We start from the raw sequence: 24,503 nt of genomic DNA, 5'->3' as shown, positions 1-24,503 counted from the left end.
CAAACCTACAGATATCATAATCCCAGGTTTAAACTATACTACAAAGCTATAGTAATCAAAACATTATGGTACTGGCACAAAAACAGACACGTAGATCAATAGAACAGGATAGAGAGCCCAGAAATAAAACCATGCTTACATGGTCAATTAATCTACAACAAAGGAAGCAAGAATATATAATGGGAAAAGATAATCTTTTCAATAAGTAATACTGGGGAAACTGGAGAGCTACATGCAAAAGAATGAAACTGGGCCACTTCCAACACTTCACACAAAAATAAACTCAGAACAGATTAAAAACCTAAATATGAGACCTGAAACCATAAAAATCCTAGAAGAAAACATAGGCAATAGTCTCTTTGACATTGGCCATAGCAACATTTCTCTAGATATGTCTCCTTAAGCAAGGGAAATAAAAAAAATAAACTCCTGAGAAAACACAAAAATAAAAAAATAAAAACATTTGTACAGTGAAGGCATCCATCAACAAAATGAAATCCTACTGAATGGGAGAAGATATTTACAAATCCTATATCCCATAGGGGTTAATATACAAAATATATAAATAATTTATACAACTCAACACCAAATAATAATAATTTAATTAAAAATGGGCAGAGGACCTGAATAGACATTCTTCTAAAGAAGACATACAGATGGCCAACAGACACATGAAAAATGCTCAACATCACATAACATCATGGAAATGCCAATCAAAAATCATACCACCTTACACCTGTCAGAATGGCTAGAATCAAAAAGAAGTAACAAGTGTTGGCAAGAATGAGGGGAAAAGGGGCACCTGGTTGGCTCAGTCAGTTAAGTAACTGCCTTCAGCTTGGGTCATGGTCCCACGGTCCTGAGATTGAGCCCTGCATCGGGCTCCCTGCTCAGCGGGGAGCCCGATTCTCCCTTTCCCTCTGATCCCCCTGCTTCTGCTTTATTGCTCGCACTCTCTCTCAAATAAATAAATAAAATCTTAAAAAAAATAAAAAAGAATGAGGGGGGAAAAGGGAACTCTTGGGCACTGTTGGTGGGGATGTAAATTTGTGCAGCCACTGTGGAAAATGTTATGGACATTCTTCAAAAATTAAAAAACAGAAATACTATATGATCCAGTAATTCCACTACTGAGCATTTAACTAAGGAAAACAAACAAAAAACCACTAATTCAAAAAGATATATGCATTTCTATGTTTCTTGCAGCATTATTTACAATAGCCAAGATATGGGAATAACCAAGTGTCCATCAATAGATGGGGGAGTGACAATGGCAATGTCCAAATGCAGAATTGCACATGGTGGTAGATATTGTTGTAAATTTTCTTTGTAAAATACAATCTCTCACAAGCAGTAAAGGAATTGGAATAATGAAGTGTTTTGGGAAGAGACAGCATCATGGGAAAGGCAAAAGCAGAGCCAAGTATTGAAGAATAAATCAAAGTTTCATAGGTACAAAAGATGATACACAGATTAGGTGGAGTATATTCCAGAGACAGTGGAGATGTTGTTCCAATACACAGAGTGTTAAATTACATGCTGAGTGCTAGGGAGAGTATAAAGAGAGAGCACAACAGTAGAAGCAGTTAATTTGTGGAGTGATATTTCACCAAAGGGCAGAATACCTTCATTGGATTTGAAGTCAGTCTATCTGGGTTTGAACTCTGGCACTGACATTTACTAACTGTGTGAGACTGTGCAGGTTACTTGGCCTCTCTGTGCCTCATTTTATTTATCTGAAAAGGAGGCTAATATACAAAGAGTGGTTAGCATCATTATATGAACTAATCTACATGAAGCATTTAGAACAGTGCCTGGCATATAGAAAACATATTTTCTGGAATTCTTCTAAAGTTATATTTCACTAGGCTATTGTAGCTGGAGCTTACCATGTACCTAACACAGTATCGCATTTAATATCTTAACAACTCAATGAGGTAGGTACCATTATCAGCCCCTTTGACAGATGAGGACACAGAGATATAGAGGACTATGTAATTTTCTCGAGGTCAACCATTTGCAATGGGGACCAAATTTAGCAAAGAGGATGAAATCAGAAAAATATAGGAACAGAATCAGTTTTCCATTTTAGATTATACATTTTAAAAAGTGTATTTCTACTTAAAGTACCAAAACATTTATTTGCAATGATCATGATTGTTTTTTTTAAGAACACCATCTCTCAGGGCGCCTGGGTGGCTCAGAAATTAGGCATCTACCTTTGGCTCAGGTCATGGTTCCAGGGTCCTGGGATTGAGGTGTGCATTGGGCTCCCCACTCAGTGTGAAGCCTGCTTCTCCCTCTCCCACTCTCCCTGCTTGTGTTCCCTCTCTCGCTGTCTCTGTGTGTCAAATAAAATCTTAAAATATAAAAATAAGAACACCATCTCTCAACCAATTATTTTAATTTTTGCCTAAGTCTAAGGCCTACTGGTTGCTAAAATTAAATTTACTAAAAATCACAAATCACCATTTGCTTAGGGAGACCAATTAGACTTTTTATCTGTCAGCAGTAAAATAGCTGACAATTAAACTTTGCAGAAAGCATCAAAACTTGAGCTTGCCTTTTCTTTGTTAGCAGCCCTACAAAATGCTTCTATGATTTGGCCTAGTAGCTTCTCCTATTCAACTCACTCTGATGTATGGACAACTAACTTAATCTTCCCAGAATATGCAGGCTGGAGTAGGTGGATCAGAAATTGCAACCTGAATATAGAAGTAATAAGAGACTTGAGAGTATTACTTCTCAACTGTTATTTTGTGTCCTGCCATGATACAGAAGACACTTTGGTAAGAGCAGAAATAAACCTTCAGGAGACCTCACTAGTGGGGGGGGGGGGGGGGAAAAAAAAAAAAAAGAAGAAGAAAGAATAAAAAAAAAAAACACACAGATCTGGGCCAACAACTAGCATCCATGGAGTAAACCCCTCTCTTTCTCTTTGAGACATGTTTTGTGGGAAAATTGAAATGACATGGTCAAAAACCTTTCATGCTCACAACAGGGAACCCTTGGCTATAGGGGGAATTCTTGTGAACTCCTTGGACAGGCACTGTTTGAGTGGTTCCCTTAAATGCTTGTTGCTTCTCAGTCAGCTAATGCTCATTATCCATTGGAGAAGGAGTCTGTGGGAAACTTGTCTCATTCTTTTCACTCAGCCTCCAACTAACAGTTTCATGAGCTCTTTTGTTGATTGATACTGCACCCATATGAGTTAGCTGGAAGGTTGTTTTTCATTCAAAACAGCCTGGAAACCATGGGAATCACACTGGCTAAAAACTCTTCACTTAAAGGGGAAAAAAAAAAAAATCTGTCTTTTTCATTCTCTCCCTTTCCTCTGGTTTTATTCTAACCAGATGGATTCAGTGACCGGAACACCAAAAACACATCAAAAACTATAAAGTAAAATTATGCCTTTCTTCATGATGGGAACTTCATTGCCAATACATGGAGGAAGAGGCATTCCTCAGCTCTAATATTTGGGGTTCTAACTGCCCCCTGGGGAAAGAACAGCCTTGTCCTCACCAGCAGCTACCTCTTGAGCAATTGGAGGGCAATATACAGGATGAAGTACCAAAGGGTTTTTTTGGCCACATTACCTTTCTTTAAAAAGCTTGTTTTTTCTGGGGCACCTAGGTGGCTCAGTGGTTAAGCATCTGCCTTCCGCTCAGTTCATCATCCCAGGGTCCTGGGATTGAGCCCCGCATTGGGCGCCTGCTTCTCCCTCTTCCACTCCCCCTGCTTGTGTTCCCTCTCTGTCAAATAATAAAATTTTTTTTTTTAAAAAAAGCTTGTTTTTTCTATAAATGACTCATGCAGACAAAAAAAAAAAAAAAAAGAAACACAGTTCTCCTTTCCTGAAGTCAGGAAAATTGAATTACTTTAGAATTACTTAAAATTATTGTCATCCCTTCTAGGGCCACTCAAACCAGGAACCTGTATTTTTAATGGAATTGAATTCTTGGTTTTACTCTATTTTACATTATGTTGTTCAAGCCATACAAAATGTTAAGATCTGTTTCTTAGGGGTTGGGGAAGAGCAGATGGTGCAGTCTGAAATCAAAAGGGCACAAAAGAGATGCCGTAACTAATTTGAATGCAATTCAGGGTCATGTTTTCAGCAGTGCTAAACATATTGGTTGTGTTTCCCACAATCAGGTTGAGTATCAGGGTCTTTTGAAAGATGAAATTATCTGTACTGATGCAAGACATACCAAAGTATGGTCTAGATCCACCATGGTCTAGACCCAGGGTGGGGGAAGGAACTAGTACAGGAAAAAAAAAAAGAAAGGCAAGGGAGAGAAGATCTCATGTGACTACACTTGAGCTCAGATACAGTCCTCATGGAAAATTGAAGAGGTCATTGGAAATCAAAGCAGAAACCAACTATCTGTATCAAGTGAAGTTTAAATACGGAGGCTGCACACCTGGTGTTTATCTTATACTGTGGGCCAGGTTCACTCATTTAACACACTCTAGAGACAAAACGACTTTTCAAAACCCCAGTCTAGGTTTGGGAGGTTCCACCAGATATCTCATTGTCCCTGGGCGTGGAGTGACTAAACATGCAAATAATCAGTGCAGGCAAGAAGTTAACAGACTCAGAATCTACATTAATTTTTCCACAAGATTATAATGAAAGCTCTGGCAAAGTACTAGATTAAGGCACTGTTATCAACCCCTAGATTTAATGTTGGTAGATACATTTAGAGCAAGATAGATACCGGTTTCAGAGCCAAAAGTATATCTTTATTTGCTTTTCTGACTAATCCCAGTCTTATATTCTATTGAACAGAAATCAAAGGAGAAATATTCTAATTATTTTGCCTAGGATTTTGGTCAAGCATTGCCAGTTTTTATAACTGGTTTTAAGAGACCTACTCTAAAAGCAAATTTTGAGAACTTAGTTGGAAATCCTTACAGAGAATTCCTGTAAGTGTAAGTGGAATGAGGAGGTGCTTCTGATGAATGGTGCTTTATATTGGAAAATACATCCTTTGCAATAAAGCTGTCTGCTTAAGTCAGAGGGAGCTGAAAACATGGGCCAGTCAGAAACTCCATCAAGCCTGGAAGTCACTGGAGTCAAGCACTCAGCCAGCTTATTCTCATAGCCTTATAAGTGACTTAGCTTCTGATGTCTGATGAGCCCCAAAGGCTAGGCCTCCTGTGACCAGTCTATGTGGGTAGGGTAGCAGAGTGCCAAAGACACTCCATAATAGAAGCTAAAAGAAAGTCAACACAGGTTCAAGGGGCATAGTAAATACTTTTTCTGTCAGTGGGAAGCCTATAATTGTGGCTTGGAAAACAGTAGTTTCACATTGAGCAGCCTGGGGTGCAGCTTCTAGAAATGGGGGGAAATTTTTTGGAAGCACAGGCTTAAAAATGAAGTTAAAGAGGAGAGATCCAGTCCAAGATGGTGACACAGGAAGAGCCTGAGCTCACCTCCTCATGAACATACCAAATCCATACCTATTCACAGAGCAATTCCTCCTGAAGAAGAACTGAGGGTTGACAAAACAGTTTCTGTGTGATAAAAGATAGAGAAACCACACAGAGAATGGCCAGAAAGACAGAATGAAGGGAAACCCCCACCCCCAATGCTGCAAACTGCAGTGGAGAGGGATAGTACTAGAGGACTGTCAGCAGATTCATCTGCCCAGGGGCATATAAAGATAGCTATGGTTTAAAAGAACAACTAGTATATAAAAGATCCATCCTTGGAGCTCCACCAAATAATAGAGGAGCTGCAGGAATTCTCTCCAGGTCACAGGGGCTAGCAAGCACTATGGTTTACAGTCACCCTCCATGCTGACAGTGTAGACAGGGGCAGGGTTATGGTTGTCATAGCTGGCCTGACCCCTCAGGGAGCCTGGGCTCCTAGCCCAAACCAGCCCCATTTAGTGCAAGGTGGTCTCAGCATGGCACACACTGGGACACCTCTGATCAGCACTTACTACAGCCCTAGCCATCACACCAAGATGACACAGGTACAAAGCACCCCAGAAAATTCCAGGCCAGCACCATTCTGGATCCAGACAACTTGATAGGGCATCTCCAGGACAGAGCACTCTGGGACCTCCAAGTTCACACCTCCTTCAGCTCCATCCACCCTGCCAAGGTGCCCCATGCACAAAGCAACCTAGGCACTTCCAGCCCATGCCTATCATGATTCCAGCCATGCCTCCAGGGTATGTCCCATGTGGAACACTCTGAGATCCCTGGCCCACAGCACACCTTGGCTCTAGCTGCCCCACCAGGGCATCCCCTATGCAGAGTGTGGTGGGACACCCCAGCCCATATCAACCTTGGCTCAAATCACTCCCACAAGGCAATCCCTGTGCTTAGCATGCCTGGACATCCCAGCTTGCACCCATTTCAGCTTTATCTGTTTTATCAGGGTGCTCCTTGTGCAGGGCATTCTGAGATACACTGGACCATGCCCCATCTTGGCTCCAGCCGTCCCACCAGGATGCCCTTTACACAGAGCACCTTGGGACACCCCAGCTGGCATCTCAGCATACACCCATTTCAGCTTCAGCTACCTTGCCAAGGTTTCCTTTGTACAAAGAGCCCCAGAATTATGGTGGCCTATACCCACTTCAGATCCAATCATCCCACCAGGGGAGCCTCAGCACAGAGTGCCCTCATGGCTCCAGCCAGCCAGCCCAAATCACCAGGTACACCTAGTCTACACATGGGATGACCATACACAAGAGCATTCCCTTAAGTTTAGGGGAAGTAGTTGTTCTGCCTAATTCATGGAAATAAGCACAGAAAGTCAAGCAAAATGGGGAGACAGAAAATACGTTCCAAATAAAAGAACAAGACAAAACCTTAAGAACTAAATGAAATGTAGATATGCAATATACCTCATAAAGAGTTCAAGTAATTATCAAAAAATGCTCACCAGATTAGAAACAAGAGTGGAAGAATTCTGTGAAAACATCAACAAAGAGAATATATAAAAAGAACCAATCGTACTTGAGGAATAAAATAACTGAAAGGAAAAATACACTAGAGGGAATCAGCAGGACATTAGAGTATGCAGAAGAATGGATCAGTGATCTGGAAGACAGGCTAATGGAAAACACCCAAGTTGAAGAGAAAAAAAAAATTTAAATATGGATAGGTGAAGGGATCTGTTGGACAACATCAAGCAAACAAACATTTACATCATATGGGTCCCAGAAGAAAAGAGAAAGGAGTAGAAAACTTGAAGAAATAACAGTTGAAAATATCCATAAACTGGGGAAAGAAATAGATATCTGGTTTTAAGAATCAGAGTTTCAAACAAAATGAATCTAAGGATGTCCACGTGGAAACACATAATAATTAAAATATCAAAGTTTAAAGATAAAGGAAGAATTTTAACAGCAGCAAAAGAGGAGGAAAAAGTTGTGCACACAGGAAACCCTATAAGGCTATCAGCTGAGTTTTCAGCAGAAACTTTTCAGGACAAAATGGAGTGGTGTGATATATTCAAAGAGCTGAAAGAAGAAAGAAAAAAACCTACAATTAAGAATACTTTACCTGGAGGGACACCTGGGTGTCTCAGTTGGTTAAGCGTCTGACTCTTGATTTTGTCTCAGGTCGTGAGATTGAGACTCACATCGGGCTCCATGCTCAGCAGGGAGTCTGCTTGAGATTCTCTCTCTCCCTCTCCTTCTGCCCCTCCCCCCTCTAAAATAAATTAATAAATCTTAAAAAAAAGAAAGAATACTCTACCTGACAAGATTATAATTCAGATTTAAAGGAGAAATAAGAGTGTTCAGACAAACAAGAGTTAAAGGAGCTCATCAACACTAAACCAGGCTTATAAGAAATCTTAAAGGGACTCCTTTAAGTGGAAAAGAAAAGGTCATAATTAGAAAAAAATTATGAATAAAAAGATGTAAAATATGATAACATATACATAAAATGTGGAGGAAGTAGTAAAAAAGTTCTTTCAGAATGTGTCTGATTTAAATAACCATCAAATTAATATAGACTGCTATAGTCTTAGAATACTATGATAACCACAAACCCAAATCTATGATACACAAGAAAATAAAGAGAAAGAAAGCCAAGAATAACACTATAGAAAGTCAGCAATCACAAAGGAAGAAAGGAAAAGAAGGACCAGAGAAGAACTATAAAAACAACCAGATAGCAACAAAATGAGAATAAGCCCATACTTATCATCATTTTAAATGTAAATGGACAAAATACCCCAATCAAAAGACCTACAGTAGTGAAATGGATAACAACAACAAAAACTCATCTATATACTGCCTATAAAAGACTCACTTCAGACATAAAGACACATAGAGACTGAAAGTGAAGGGATGGAAAAATATATACCATTCAAATAGAAGCAAAAAAAAAAAAAAAAAAGAAAAGGAGGAGAAGGTGGGGGAGGAGAGGAATACAAAGAAGAAGAAGACAAAGATGAAGAAGAAGAAGAGAAAAAGCCAGGTAGCAATGCTTGTATCAGAAAAAATACTTTAAAACAAAGAATGTAACAAGAAACAAAGAAAAGCATTACATAATGATAAAAGGGTCAATCTGACTAGAGGATTTAATAATTGTAAATATCTATGAACCTAATATTGGAGCATCTAAATACATAAAGCAAATATTAACTGACATAAAGGGAGAAATTGACAGTAATAAAAAAATAGTAGGGGACTTTAACATCCTGTTTACATCAATGGATTCAAGTAGAAATTTAATAAGTGTCTTTGATGACTCATTAGACCAGACAGACTTAACAGATATACACAGAACATTTTATCCAAAACAAGAGAATACATATTCTTTTCAATGTGTATTAACACATGGCACATTCTCTAGGTATATCACATTTTAAACCACAAAACAAGTCTCAAATACTTTAAAGAAGATGGAAATCATATCATGCATCTTTTCTGAAAACAACAGTATAAAACTAGAAATCATACACAAGAAAAAAAAAACTGGGGAAAAAAAACAGAAACACATGGAAGCTAAAAAACATGCTACTAAACTGGGAATGGGTCAATGAAGATGAGAGGTAATCAAAAATACATGAAGACAAATGAAAATCAAAACAAAACAGTTTAAAATATTTGGGACATAGTGAAAGCAGTTCTAAGAAGGAAATTCATAGCAATATAAGCATACCTAAAAACAAAAAACAAAAAACAAAAAAAACCAGGAAAACTCAAATAAATGATCTTACCTTCCTCCCAAAAGAACTTGAAAAAGAACAAAGCCCAAGTTAAAAAAAAAAAAAAAAAAAGAAAATAAGATTAAAAAAGACGTGAGTAAAATAGAGACCCCCCCCCAAAAAAAGGGCAAAAGATCAGTGAAAACAAGAGTGGGGTTCTTTGAAAAGATGAACAAAATTGATAAGCCTTTAGCCAGTTCATCAAGAAAAAAAAGAGAAGACATAAATAAAATTAGAAATTAAAGCAGAGGAGTAAAAACTGACACCATAGAAATACAAAGGATTGTAAAAGAATACTATAAAAAATCATATGCCAACAAATTGGACAACCTAGATGAAATGGATAAATTCCTAGAAACATACAATCTTCCAAAGCTGAATTTGAAATAGAAAATCTGAACACACCAATTGCTAGTAATGAAATTGACTGTGTAATTTAAAAAACTCCCAACAAGAAAAGTCAAGACCAGATAGAATCACAAGTAAATTCTAGCAAATATTTAAAGAAGAGTTAATACCTACTCCCTTCAAACTTTCAAAAAATAGAAGCGGAAGAAAATCTTCCAAATACATTTTGTGAGGCCAGCATTATCCTGATATCAAAACCAAAGACACTACAGGCAAATATCCCTGATGAACATAATACAAAAATCTTGAACAAAATATTAGCAAACCACATTCAACAATATATTTGAATATTTAAAGGATTATTCATCACAATCAAGTGTGATTCCTTTTGGTGACACAAGGATGGTTCAATATTCATACATCAATGTGATAAACCACATTAACAAAAGGAAGGATAAAAGTTACATGATCATCTCAATAGATGCAGAAAAGGCACTTGACAAAATTCAGCATCCCTTTATGATAAAAACTCTCAACAAAATTGGTTTAGAGGGAACATTCCTCGATATAATAAAGGGCATGTATCACAAAGCCACAGCTAACATCATACACAATGTGAAAAAATGAGCTTCATTTAAGATCATGAACAAGACAAGGATGTCCACTCTGACCGCCTTTATTCAACATAGTACTGGAAGTCCTAGTCACAGCAATCAGACAACAAAAAGAAATAAAAGACATCCAGTTGGTAAAGATGAAGTTAAACTGTCCGTATTTACCAATGACAGGATGCTATACATAGAAAACCCTAAAGACTACATCAAAAAACTATTAGAAGGAATAAATGAGTTCAGTAAAGTTGCAGGATACAAAATTAATGCACAGAAATTGAGTTTCTATACACAGTGAAGTAGCAGAAAGAGAAATTAAGAAAACAATTCCATTTACAATTGTATCAAAAAGAACAAAATACCCAGGAATAACCTTAACTGAGGAGGTGAAAAAGTTGTACTCTGAAAACAATACAACACTGATGAAAGAATTGAAGAGGACACAAATAATGATATTCCATACTCATGGATTGGAAGAATTAATGTTAAAATGCTCATCTACAGATGCAATGCAATCCCTGCCAAAATACTAAACACATTTTTTTTTTCACAGAACTAGAACAAATAATCCTAAAATTTGTATGGAACCACAAAGACTGAATAGCCAAAGCAATATTGAGAAAGGAGAATAAAACGACAGGTATCACAATTCCAGATTTCAAGATATAATACCAAGCTGTAGTAATCAAACCAATATGGTACTGGCACAAGAATAGACACATATCAATAGGAGAATAGAGAGCCCAAGAATAACCCATGCTTATATGGTCAATTAATCTGCGATAAAGGAAACAAGAATATACAATGGGGAAAAGATAGTCTTTTCAGGAAATGGTGCTGGGAAAACTGGACTGCCATATGAAGAATGAAGCTGGACCATTTTCTTACAGCATACACAAAAATAAATCCAAAATAGATGAAAGATCTAAATGTAAGATCCAAAACCATAAAACTCCTAGAAGAAAACATAGGCAGTAATTTCTTTTGACACTGGTCTTAGCAACATTTTTTTAGATATGACTCCTCAGGCAAGAGAAACAAAAGCAAAAATAAACTATTGAGCCTAAACAAAAAATAAAAAGCTTCTGCACAGTGAAAGAAACCATCAACAAAATGAAAAGGCAACCTACTGAATGGGAGAAGTTATTTGTAAATGATGTATCTGATAAGGGCTTAGTACCCAAAATATATAAAGAACTTATACAACTCAACATGAAAAAGAATAATTCAATTAAAAATAAGCAAAGGAGTAAAAACCAACACCATAGAAATACAAAGGATTGCAAAAGAATACTATAAAAAAAGAGACATTTTTTGAAAGAAGACATACAGATCAAAACCACAATGAGATATTACCTTACAACTGTCAGAATGGCTAGAACCAAAAAGACAAGAAATGACAAACATTTGTGAAGATGTGGAGAAAAAAAAAAAAACCCTTATGCACTGTTGGTGGGAATGTAAATTGGCTCAGCCACTAGTAAATAGTATGGAGACTCCTTTAAAAAATTAAAAATTGAAATACCATATGAAACAGTAATTCCACTACTGGGTATTTACCCAAAGAAAAAAAAAACAATTTGAAAAGATATATACTCCTCTATCTTAAAAAGCAGCACTATTTATTTAGCCAACATATGGAAGCGACACAAGTATACATCAATTGATGAACAGATAAAGATGTTATGTGTGTGCACATGCGTGCAATGGAATATTATTCAGCCATAAAAAAGATTGAGACCTTACTTTATGTGACAACATAGATGGACCTAGAGGATATTATGCTAAGTGAAAAAATGAAAGGAAGACAAATATATCATTTCACTCATATGTGGAATCTAAAACAAATGAATAAACAAAAAAAAGCAGAAACAGATTTATAAATATAGAAAATGACCTAACCATTGCTAGAGGGGAAGGGAATGAGGCTATGGGCAAAACTGGTAAAGGGGAGTCAGAAATACAGGATTCCAGATGAATAAGTTATGGGGATGAAAGGTACATCACGGGGAATACAGCAAGGGGTATTTTAATAGTGTTGTATGGTGATAGATGGTAGCTACACTTGTGGTGGGCATAGCGTAAGATACGGAATTGTTAAATCACCACATTGTACACCTAAAACTAATTTAACATTGTGCATCAACTATGCTCCAATAAAAAAAATTAAATATTAAAAATTAAAATAAAGATGAAGAGGCCATTGCCTAGAGGATATCAATCACAATAAATGCCTAGAGGAAATAAATCACAGGAGACTAAAAGACTCAGCAACCATCTACACATGTCTTTGAGATCACAAGAAACTTATACAGATCATTCCTGAACATATTTATTCTTCTATTTAAAAGATTTATTGGGCACTTGTAATGAGCCTGGTTAAAGTAATGAAAACCATGAAAGATACAGAGTAATCAAGGTCAAAGTCAGATGAAACAACACCTCCTTTCTTAATGTTTGACTGAGAATGCCAACCTATTCCTTATATTTGTATTTTAAAGAGGACCACAAATAAAATTTAAACTTTTCTATAACAAATTTCAGATTTTAATTATATCTTTTACAGACAATATCACCACTACTTCAATTACTACGAGAAATATTCATTCAACCCCCCCAAAATAAGTCATAATCTGAACAATTTCAATATAATGTTCATTATTTTTTCAATAAAAAAGAACATTTTCTTGAATTTCTCTCACTCTCCTCCCTCTCTTCTTACTCTGAACATAATTTTTCACAAAATGTTTTATTGAGTACCTGTTATATGCCTGGTGAAAATAGTTAAGATTATGTAAGACACAGAGGGATCTAAACTCTGCCAGAAACAAGACTTTTCTTTCTATTGTCAAAGTCTTTCTTCTCCTTTATATTCATAAAAAAAATCCACAGATTACAAAATGCTTTAATACCTCATTTAATACATTTAATATATTATCATATTATTTATGAGGATTTAGGATGTATCAGACTCTGTCCTAATTATTTGTATAAATTACTTCCCTAAAGCCAAATAACAACCCTTGAGTAGTTATTCTTATATCCCAATTTTCAAATGGAAATAAAACATCTAAGATCCAGAAAAAGATTAAAAGAGAACAAGACTTGAAGGCAGGGAAGCAAATCCAGCCCTCTTTTCAGCTTATTGCAGCTTCCAGGAAATTACCGATTTAAGATAAGATAAATCATGAAATTGATGCTTGCTCACTTGGGAACTTTTCCAACGCTAAAGAGCTAAAGGAAACCTCATCTGGCTAAGAGCAAACTTCTATTAACACAAAGACAGGTATTGAAGATGAAAACCACTGCTTAACTATTGTGGTTGCCTGCCATTGGTTTCCTGAGCTCACCCAGGACATATTACTCCAATCACCCATTTAATGTCTACCATAGGATTACTTATTCATCAATACAGATAGCCCTTATAATCAAATACATTTAAGCCATAATCTTTTTGAGGTCAGAGACTATTTCAGCTCCTTGCCACACAAAGAGTGGGTGCTCATATCATTCATTCATGTCTACATATATTCAACAAAAACTCACCAAAATTTTGTCCACTCCTTTAATAAGTACCGAATTCTTGTTTTGTACAGGAAATCTCTTATATGTTAGGGATTTAGTGGTAAATAAGACAAAATTCTCCCTCAAGAAGAAAATTCCAGGTAACGGTAACAGCAAAGCCAAGAACCCTGAGTTAGAAATAAGCTGTGTGTGGACAAAACAAAACAGAAAGGTGAATGTGGAAGCAGGCAAGTGACTTAGGAGGTGGTTGCAGTAATTATAGAGAAACACTTGCTGGCTTTAAGTATGGCAAGAGAGATGGTGAGATTTGGGCACAGATTTCAGATCTAAAATCAATGTGATTGGCTGATAATGTGAGTGTAGCAGCTAACCAGAAACTTGTCATTTGCTTATAGGAGCAGGCTACCTGTGGAGTGGAGATGGCCAACAGTTCTCTTGGGCCACAATAAGCATGGCACATCTATTACAGTAGAAAGGTCATATGAGCCATTGGATATATTAGTCTGGTGCCCTAGAGTCAGGGCTTCACTGTGCTACATACTGAAGTCACAAACATAAATAAGCACAGTTTCTGATATCAAAGGCCTCACAATCTAATGTGTTTTGCTGGACAGGATTTGGCTAATAGAAACTGAGCTCTTGCTTATTTCTTGACTAGTCCGTTATCTTCATGAGGACAGGGATAGTTATCTTCATGAGGACAGGGATGTTATTTCATCCACCTCTGAAATTCCATTCTTTAACACATAGTAGATGATCATTATATTTGTGTTAAGTTGGACTGAACATAATCAGGCCAAGCGGAGAACCACTGGACCAATACATCAATAAATGCAAGAGCAGAAGATGCTATAAAAGATGGTTTTTGCTTTCCATCAGCATAAACAACAATGTGCAACAAAGCACATTCTTGAAAACAGAAATTTGAAAGCACATGTACTGCCAAATGCCTGTAAACAGAAATACGTATGGAGTATGAATGGAAATATATCTGAAGGTTGGGGTGATCAAGGAAGCTGTAAGGGAGGCATATATCCAGCTCTGAGCCTTGGGGGATAGGTAGGATTCAGAGGATGATAATTTTTATGATAGCAGGTACCATATCACATACGTATAAAGTCATCAATGTGGGATATCAATTTGAACAAAAAAATTGAATCTTTTTTAGCAGGGCTTTAAGGTAAATTTAAGTTAAATACCTAGAACTTAGCATGTACACAGACCACTTAAGTGAAGTGAAGACTCTGTCCAGGGTTTATACAATTGGAACTTAGAGTCTACCAACTCTCCCTCTCAGCTTTTATAGAAAAAACCTCTAATTATGCAGTAGTAGAGTTGATGGGAACCAGAATTCAAGAGGACTTGGAAAAATCACCCTCACACCCAAAGTGCTCTTCTATCACTTTTATCACCTGCCTCATTGCAAGAAATGCCACTATTAAAGGATCATCCCTTTAAGCCCAGACAGCCCATTTGTCTTCCATTTAGGGTCTATATTCTAAAGCATTTGGCACTAATGCTTTAAGGGACATAGGTTGATGGTTTGAAACTATCCAACATAGGATGGATAAGTTGGGTCCCAAAAGTTGAAAGGCATGTTGAAAGAGGTGGGAAAATAATTTGCAAGCTCCACTGTGCTCTGGGATGATTTTCTAGTTCTTTCCTCCGAGTTTTAGAAACACATTCTTTCATAATCAGAGAAGAAAACTCTTAAAAATAATAATAATAAAAACCACATAGGACTATCCAAATAATGTCTACATTATATTTTAAGAAGCATATATTTTTATCATTTGTTTTTTAAGACATTTGGGGAAAGACTGAGAAACAAAGAATGGATTTCTTTCTGAACCAGAAAAAGCCTAAGTGTCCCCAGACAGTGGTTATCCATATCAGAATGCTGGATGTTCTTCCCTTTCCATTTCCTAAGACTTCTTATCCATTTTCATGTCACCACCTGCCTTTTGCTTCCACATCTCCTCCTGAGAGTCCTGAGCCATAATTTTTTTAATATTCACTAAGGGAACTTGCTGACTCTGCTCTTCACACCTGAAATGTCAGACCTAAAGCAAGAGAGCTTTTGAATATGAAACTGGAAGTGCATGATGAATGGAGTGTGGGCCACCTCTTGTCCCCTAAAGCCATCCATTGCACATGTCTCACAGCTGCCACACTATTGATCAAATTCTAGTTCTGTTCTAATGTCAAAATATCTAGTTGGCTAATAGCTCACTCAAAAAGGATGAAAATTTGGGGATCTGGGGACTAAGTAGAGAACTCCCTCTAATAAGAAAATTTGAATAAGTATCAATTTTTGCTGGTTGCTTTTTGGGGGGCTTGGCATATTCACACAATATTTTAGCTACACTAGGTTATTTTATAATAGCCCACCTCTCCCATCCATGGGGAAAATGTCCCAAGACCCCCAGTGGATACCTGAAACCACAGATCATAATAAACCCTATATATACCTTTTTTTTCTTTTTACTATATTTACATACCTCTGATAAAGTTTAATTTATAAATTAGGCCTAGTAAGAGATGAACTAATAATAAAACAATTATAACATACCCTAATAAAAGCTATTTAAATATAGTCTCTCTCAAAATATGTTATACTCTATTCACTCTTCTTGTGATGATGTGAGATGATAAAATGCCTACATGATGAGATGAAGTAGGGCAAATGCATGGAGACACAGCATTAGCTACTATTGACCTTCTGATGATATGTCAAAAGAAGGATCATCTGCTTCCAGACTGTGACTGTGGGTAACTGAAACCACAGAAAGCAAAACCATAAAGAAGTACAACTGTACTGACCACCTTTGGTACAATTGTTACAAATATCCCTTCCATTCTGTTCTGCAAAGATATCAAGCATTTATTATGTGAATTCACTTTATTTGGGATTGTAGTATTAGCACTGAGCTTTTTTTTTTTTTAATTTTAATGCAAGTGCTTGACTTAAGCTTTTGATTGCTGAGGCATCTACTTCAAAGTCAGATATCTCAAATAAACAAATTTTCAGCCACAGTACTACATGAAGAGTCAGGCTACCCCACTCTCATCCCCTTACTCCTCCAAACCCTCCCTCCCTCAGCAATAAGCTGTAATAAGCTTTTTCCCCCAAAAAAATTTCCTGGTTATTGTGGAGGGTATTATGCAATTATAATAAGAATCACAAGGGCCAGTCCAGTCCAGTTCTGAAAAGGGAAATGTCTCTGGGGAGCTTTCCAGGCCCAGGTAAGTACCCCCAGGTATTTCTAGCCAGTAACATCACTATCAATAGGCTGAGGCCAGCACAAAACAGAAATATAATCACCTTTTCCCCCTTAGCACCCTGAAATTAATACTTTCCAAATATTTATCATAATGGTTTAGAGTGTCTAATACCTTTGTTTTCTTCATTACACTAGAAACTCCATGAGTATGAGAAATGGGTTTTTCTTGCTTACGACTTATACCTAATAACAAATATAAGAGCTAACATTCATTCAATGAGAGTATTTATTACTGGATGCATGAAATGAATGAACGCCTCCATGACCATAAAGATGAGTAAGGCCGCCTGCCTGTTCTAACAAAGCATCTAGCCTAGAGGAGCAGACAATCTTTTGTAAAGATATTCTGACATTTTGGTATAGGCATTTGCCCTTTTTTTTCCACTTTTTAAGTTTTGAATTCAACTAAGAGATTCTTGTGCAACTGTATGTAACTCCTTAAAAAGCAGACTTTTGTGGTTTTTATTTTTGTTCTAGCTTGAAAATTACCTGCTTTTGAGTGATGTCAGCAAAATTGCAGAACAGGACAACTTAGGCCCCCATTACCCCCAGAGATACACATTAACAACAAAATATGGACCAAATTTCTTTTGTTAGAACTTTAGAAACCAATTAAGGATTGAAGTACCACAGGGGAGCACAAAGTGAGCACAAAGGCAAGAAGAGTCATATCAAAGTGGGCAGGAAAATCCATTGCATTTGCCCACCCTAGTCCTTCCCCATCTCTGGTAGTGTGATGTGATTAGATAAAATTCCCAATTTCCAGCCTTCCCCTTGGAAGGGAAAGAAGAGAGTAGAATATGCATCTAACATTCTGGCTTTTCAAGGGGCTTACTAAGGGACTGGTTTCTGTCTCACCTGAGCACTGAAAAGAATTGTTAAAATTTGGATACCAGGTTGGGGACCTCTGAGAACAAATACAAACACTACTACCTGTTAGAGCACCAGAGAGACTAAAATACAACAGACAGCTACCACAGATAAAGAAGAGATTACAGGATCTCTAAAAGAAATGGGTAAACTGCTATAACTGCAAATTACACACACAGGTCAAGAGCAGATACATTCCCAGAAAAGGTTTGAAAGGTCCTGAGAATCTCTAGCTGACCTGATTGGTGAAGGTCTTCCCCTGCACCTAATTCAGACCCTAAAGGTTAAGAGAACTGGTTATTTATTCAAGTGTCCCAATATCAACTGAAGATTACAAGGCCTACAGAGAAATAAAAGCAGGGTCCACTCAAAGGAACAAGCTAAATCTCTAGTAATCAACATAAAAAAAAAAAAAAAGAATATATGAATTACCTGACAAAAATGCAAAAGGACCATTTTAAAGCCACTCAGTGAACTAAAAGGGAACACAGACAACTACACAAAGCCAGGAAAACTATGCATGAACAAAATGTGAGTATCAAAAAAAGAGACAGAAACTATTGGGGCATCTGGGTGGCTCGGTTGGTTAAGAGTGTGACTCTTGGTTTTGGCTCAGGTCATGACCTCAGGGTTGTGAGATTGAGCCCTGCACCAGGCCCTGCATGCAGTGGGGAGTCTGCTTGATATTCTCTCTCACCCTCTCCCTCTGCCCCTCCCCCACATGCTCTCTCTAATAAATTAAATCTTTTTTAAAAAGTGACAGAAACTATAAAAAAGAACTAAACAAATTCTGGAGCTGAAGAATATAATAGTAGAATTGAAATGATCACTAAAGGGGTTTGACAGCAGACTTGATAAGCAGATGGAAGAATCAGCTAATTTGAAGACAGGGTATTAAAATTATTTAGCTAGAGGATGAAAAGAAAAAGAATAAAGAAAAATTAGAAGAGCCTAAGGGACTTATGGTCCATAACAGACAGATCATTATACTTATTATGGGACTCCCAGAGAGGAAGAGAGATATAAAGGGCCAGAGAACCCATTTAAAGAAATGATGGCTGAAAATTTCCCAAAGAGGAAGAAAACAGAGAAACAAGCTCAAGAAGCTCAATAAACTTCATAGAGACCCACCCTGAGACACATTATAATCAAATTGTCGAAAGTCACAAAGACAAAATCTAGAAAGCAGCAAGAGAAAAGTGATTTCTCATGTACAAGCAAACCCCCATACGACTATCACTGGATTCTCAGCAGAAAACTTGCATGTCAGGAGGGAACAGAAAGATATATTCCAACTGCCAAAAGAAGAAAACAAAACAAACAAAAAGCCTTCTAACCAGGAATACTATGTCAGGGAAAACTGTCCTTCAAAAATGCAAGAAAAATTAAGACTTTCCCACATAAACAAAAGCTGAGGGAGTTCATTGCCACTACACTTGTTCTATAAAATAAAAAACAGTAACAACACAAAAAGCTAAGAAAGTCCTTCAGATTTAAAGAAAGGATACTAGATAGTAACATGAAAACATACAAAATATATTCTCTGATCAAGTTAAATATATAGACAAATATAGAATCTTACAGCATTGTAATGTTGGTGTGTAAATCACTTGTAAGTCTAGTACAGAATTTCCAAGATAAAAACAAAAAAACTACAAAATAATGTTAATTGATACACAATATAAGAAATATAATCTCTGACATCAATAACATAAAGTGGGGGTAAAGATACAAAGAAGAGTTTGTATATGCAATTTTAGTTGTTAGCAGCTTAAAGTAACTTGCTATAACTTTAAGATATTTTACATAAGCTCCATGGAAACTACAAAGAAAATCCCTATCAAAGATATACAAATGAGAATGAGAAATAAATCAAAGCATGCCACTACAAAAAAAAAAAAAAAAGGAAAAAAAACCCAAAAAAGTCAGCAAAACACAAAGAAAACTCGTAAGAGAAAAAAAGAGACAAAATGGCTACAAGATATAGAGAGAATTGTTATAACAAAATGACAATAGAAAGTCCTTCTCTATCAGTAATTAATTCAAATTTAAGTGGATTAAGCTCCCGAATGAAAAGACATAAATTGGCTGAATGGATAAAATAACAAGCCCCATCTATATGCTGTCTACAAGAGACTCTGTTTATATCTAGGGCGCACACAGTCTGAAAATTAAAGAGTGAAAAAAGGTATTCCATGTAAATGGTAACCAGAAGAGAGCAAGTTTGGCCATATTTATATCAGACAAAATGGACTTAGGTAAATAACTTGTCACAAGAGACAAATAAGGAAATTATATAATGATAAAAGAGCCAATTCACCGGAAAGATATAACAATTGTAAGTACATATTCAATTCACTTAACAACATTAGAACTCCCAAATATATGAAGTAAACACTGACAGAGTTGAAGGGAGAAATAGAGAGCAACACAATAATAGGAGAATTCAATACCCCCCTTTCAATACTGGATAAAACAAACAAACACGAGATGAATTTAAAAAACAAAAACAGAGGAAGTAAATATTAGTATAGACAAATTACACCTAACAGACATATACAGAACACTCCATGTAATAAGAACATAATATAGATTCTCAAGTGTACATGGAATATTCCCTAGGATAGACCACATGTTAGGCTACAAAAAAAAAGTCTTAACAAATTTAAGATGATTGAAATAATCAAATTATCTTCAACGACAAGGTATGAAACTAGAAATTAATAGGAGAAGGAAAACTGGAAAACAAATACATGGAGATTAAACAATCAATAGGACAAAAAAGAAATCACAAAGAAAGTTAGAAAGTATCTTGAGACAAATGAAAAAACAAGAATATATCAAAACATATGGGATTCAGTGTAAGCAGTATTAAGAGGAAAGTTTATAATGATAAATGTCTATATTAGAAAAGAGGAAAGATCTCAAACAATTTAACTTTATGCCTCAAGGACCCAGAAAAAGAACAAATTAAACCCAAAGTTAGCAAATGCAAGGAAATGAAGATTAGAGCAGAAATAAACAAAATAAAGGATAGAAAAATAGTAAAAAAAAAAAAAAAAAAAAAAAAAAGAAACTAATAGTTTTTTAATATCAAAAATTGGCAAACTATTAGCTAGATTAAGAACAAAAGAGAAGAAACTTAACTAAAATCAGAAATGAAAAAGGAGACATTACAACTGATACTGCAGAAATAAAAAGGGTTATGAGACTACTTATAAACAATTATATCTAAACAAATTGGATAACCTAGGAGAAATAAATTCCTAGAAACATCAACCAATCAAGACTAAATCATGCAGATATTTATCTAAACAGACTTATAATTAGTAAGGAGGAATCAGTAATCAAAAGCCTCCCAACAAAGAGAAGTTCAGGACCAGATGGCTTCACTGGAGAATTCTACCAAACATTTGATGAATTAACACCAACTATCCTCAAACTCTTTCAAAAAATTAAAGAGGTGGAAACACTTCCAAACTCATTTTATAAGACCAGCATTACCTTGATATTAAAGCCAAACAAAGGTACATAAGGAAAAAACTACAATTACCTCTGACTGATACTGATGCAAAAATTCTCAACTAAATACTAGCTAACCAAAATTAACAGCATATTAAAAGGACTGCGTGCTAAGACCAAGTGAGATTTACTCCTGGAGTGCAGGAATAGATCAACATACAAAAATCAATATAATACATCACATTAACACAATGAAGGACAAAATTGCATCATTTCAATTGATGGAGGAAAAAAACTTGACAAAACTGAACATCTTTTCATGATTAAAAAAACTCAACTAATTAGGAATCGGAGGAAATAACTTCAACATAATAAAATCCATATATGAAAACCTGACAGCTGATGTCATACTCAATGATGAAAGACTAAAAGCATTTCCTTTGAGATCAGGAATAAGGCAAGAATGCCATTCTCACCACTTCTATTTTATATAGTACTAGAAACTACCAGTCACAACAATTAGGAGAGCAAAATAAAATATACTCAAATTGAAAAGGAGGGATGGGGTGGCTGGGTGATAGACATTGAGGAGGGTATGTGCTATGGTGAGCGCTGTGAATTCTGCAAGACTGTTGAATCACAGATCTGTACCTCTGAAACAAATAATACATTATATGTTAAAAAAAAAAAAAGAAGAAGCAGAAGAAGATAGCAGGAGGGGTAGAATGAAGGGGGGGGAAATCGGAGGGGGAGAAGAACCATGAGAGACGATGGACTCTGAAAAACAAACTGAGGGTTCTAGAGAGGAGGGGGGTGGGAGGATGGGCTAGCCTGGTGATGGGTATTAAAGAGGGCACGTTCTGCAAGGAGCACTGGGTGTTATACGCAAACAATGAATCATGGAACACTACATCAAAAACTAATGATGTAATGTATGGTGATTAACATAACATAATAATAAGTTAAAAAAATTGAAAAGGAAAAATCAAGATGATTTATGTTCACAGATGACATAATCTTTAGAAAATGTTGAAGATTATAGACTCACACACACCCGTTAGGACTAAAATTCCAATTCAGTGAAGTTGCAAGATACAAAAACAACACTCAAAAATCAGTGTGTTTCTATACACTAACAATAATCTGAAAAATAAATTTTAAAAAATGCTTTTACCGGGCGCCTGGGTGGCTCAGTTGGTTAAGCGACTGCCTTCGGCTCAGGTCATGATCCTGGAGACCCTGGATCGAGTCCCGCATCAGGCTCCCTGCTCGGCAGGGAGTCTGCTTCTCCCTCTGACCCTCCCCCCTCTCATGTACTCATTCTCTCTCTCTCAAATAAATAAATAAAATCTTTAAAAAAAAAAAAATGCTTTTACCACAGGATCAAAAAGAATAAAATACTTAGGAATAAACTTAACCAAAATAGTGAAAGACTTACATACTGAGAAGTACAAAGCATTGCTGAAAGAAATTTAAAAAGGCAAATAAATGGAAAGTCATTTCATGTTCATGGATTGGAAGACTTAATATTAAAATGTCCATACTATTCAAAGCAATCTATTGATTCAATGCAGTCCCTATCAAAATTTCAACGACTTATTTTTGCAAAAATAGAAAAAAAAAACAAACAGGTTTTTTTAAATTCATAGGATCCAAATAGTGGCAGTATTGTAGCCAATGAGGTTTATCCGAGGCGCGATTATTGCTAATTGAAAACTTTTCCAAATATCCAAATAAATCTTGAAAAGGAACAATAAATTTGGAGGTCTCACACTTTCTAAGTATGTTTCAAAACATATTACAAAGCTATGTAATCAAAACAATGTGGTATTGGCATAAAGACAGACATACAAACCAACATAATATAATAGAAAGCCCATAAATAATAAACCCTTGTGCATATGGTCAGGTGATTTTTTTTTGTTGTTTATTTAAAGATTTTATTTATTTGACAGAGAGAGAGGCAGGGAGAGAGGGAATACAAGCAAGGGGAACAGCAGAGGGAGAAGCAGGCCTCCCACGGAGCAGGGAGCCTGATGCGGGGCTCCATCCCAGGACCCTGGGATCATGACCTGAGCTGAAGGCAGACGCTTAACGACTGAGCCACCCAGGCGCCACCAGGTCAGGTGATTTTTGACAAGGGTGCCAAGACCACATAATGTGAGAAAGATAGCTTCATCAACAAATGGTATTAGGAAAATTGAATATTCACATGTGAGATAGAAAGAAGAAAGAAAGAAAGAGTAGAAAAAGAGGGAGAGAAAGAGAGAAAGAAAAAATAGAATGAGAGGGAGGGAGGGAGGAAAAGGGAAGGGAAGGAAAGAGAAGAAAAGGAAAAAAAGGAGCGGAGAGAAAATTGGACCTTTACCTTATACCACATTCAAAAAATTAACTCAAAATGGATTAAAGACCTAAATATAAGACCTAAAATTGTAAAACTCCTAGAAGACAACATAGAGGAAAGGCTTCAAGACACTGATCTTGGAAATTATTTCAATGATTTTGCTTTATAGGCTACAAAAGTAAAATCAATAATGAGACCATATGAAACTTAAAAACTTCTATATATCAAAGGAAGCAACAGAGTGGAAACACAACCTAAAGAATGGGAAATAATATTTGTAAATCATCTATCTGTTAAGAGGCTAATATCCAAAACATATATAGAAGTCCTGCAACTCAGTAATAACAACAAAAAAGTCAAATTTAAAAGCTTGAATAGACATTACTCCAAATAAAATATACAAATGAACAACAAATGAAAAGATGCTTAGCATCAGTAAACATTAGAGAAATCATAAATCAAAACCACAATGGATAGCCACTACCAATAAACACACACACACACACACAAACACCCCCCCCACCACCACCACCAAGTGTGGCAAGGAGGCAAGATTTGGGAGAAGTTGAAACCCCTGTACACTGTTGGTTAGAATGTGAAATGATTCAGCTACTATGGAAAACAGTATGGAGGTCGCTCAAAAAATAAAACACAGAATTACCATATATACTCCTGCTTCTGAGTATATATCCAAAATAATTGAAAGCAGAATATTGAAGAAATATTTGCAAACCCATGTTTATTGCAGCTTTATTTATAATAGCCAAGAGGTGGTAGCAACCTAAATGGCCAGAGGGATGGATAAGCATAAGCAGTATGAACATATAGTGGAATATTATTCAACCTCAAAAAAGAAAGAAATCATGTCACATGCC

At 36.3% G+C, this 24,503-nt stretch overlaps 1 non-coding gene across 1 annotated transcript; it reads left to right on the top strand.

Annotated features, from left to right (window-relative positions):
• Positions 1-22,934: 22,934 nt before the first annotated feature.
• Positions 22,935-23,080, top strand: LOC116635343. Its single transcript, XR_004300137.1, has one exon. It is a non-coding gene; the product is annotated as a U4 spliceosomal RNA (small nuclear RNA).
• The last annotated feature ends 1,423 nt before the right edge of the window (positions 23,081-24,503 follow it).

This window comes from Phoca vitulina, unplaced genomic scaffold, assembly GCF_004348235.1.
Source record: "Phoca vitulina isolate PV1807 unplaced genomic scaffold, GSC_HSeal_1.0 scaffold10, whole genome shotgun sequence".
In the NCBI taxonomy this organism is placed as follows: Eukaryota; Metazoa; Chordata; class Mammalia; order Carnivora; family Phocidae; genus Phoca; species Phoca vitulina.
The sequence above is the reverse complement of the archived record's forward strand: the minus strand, read 5'-3'. Positions and strand labels throughout refer to the sequence as shown.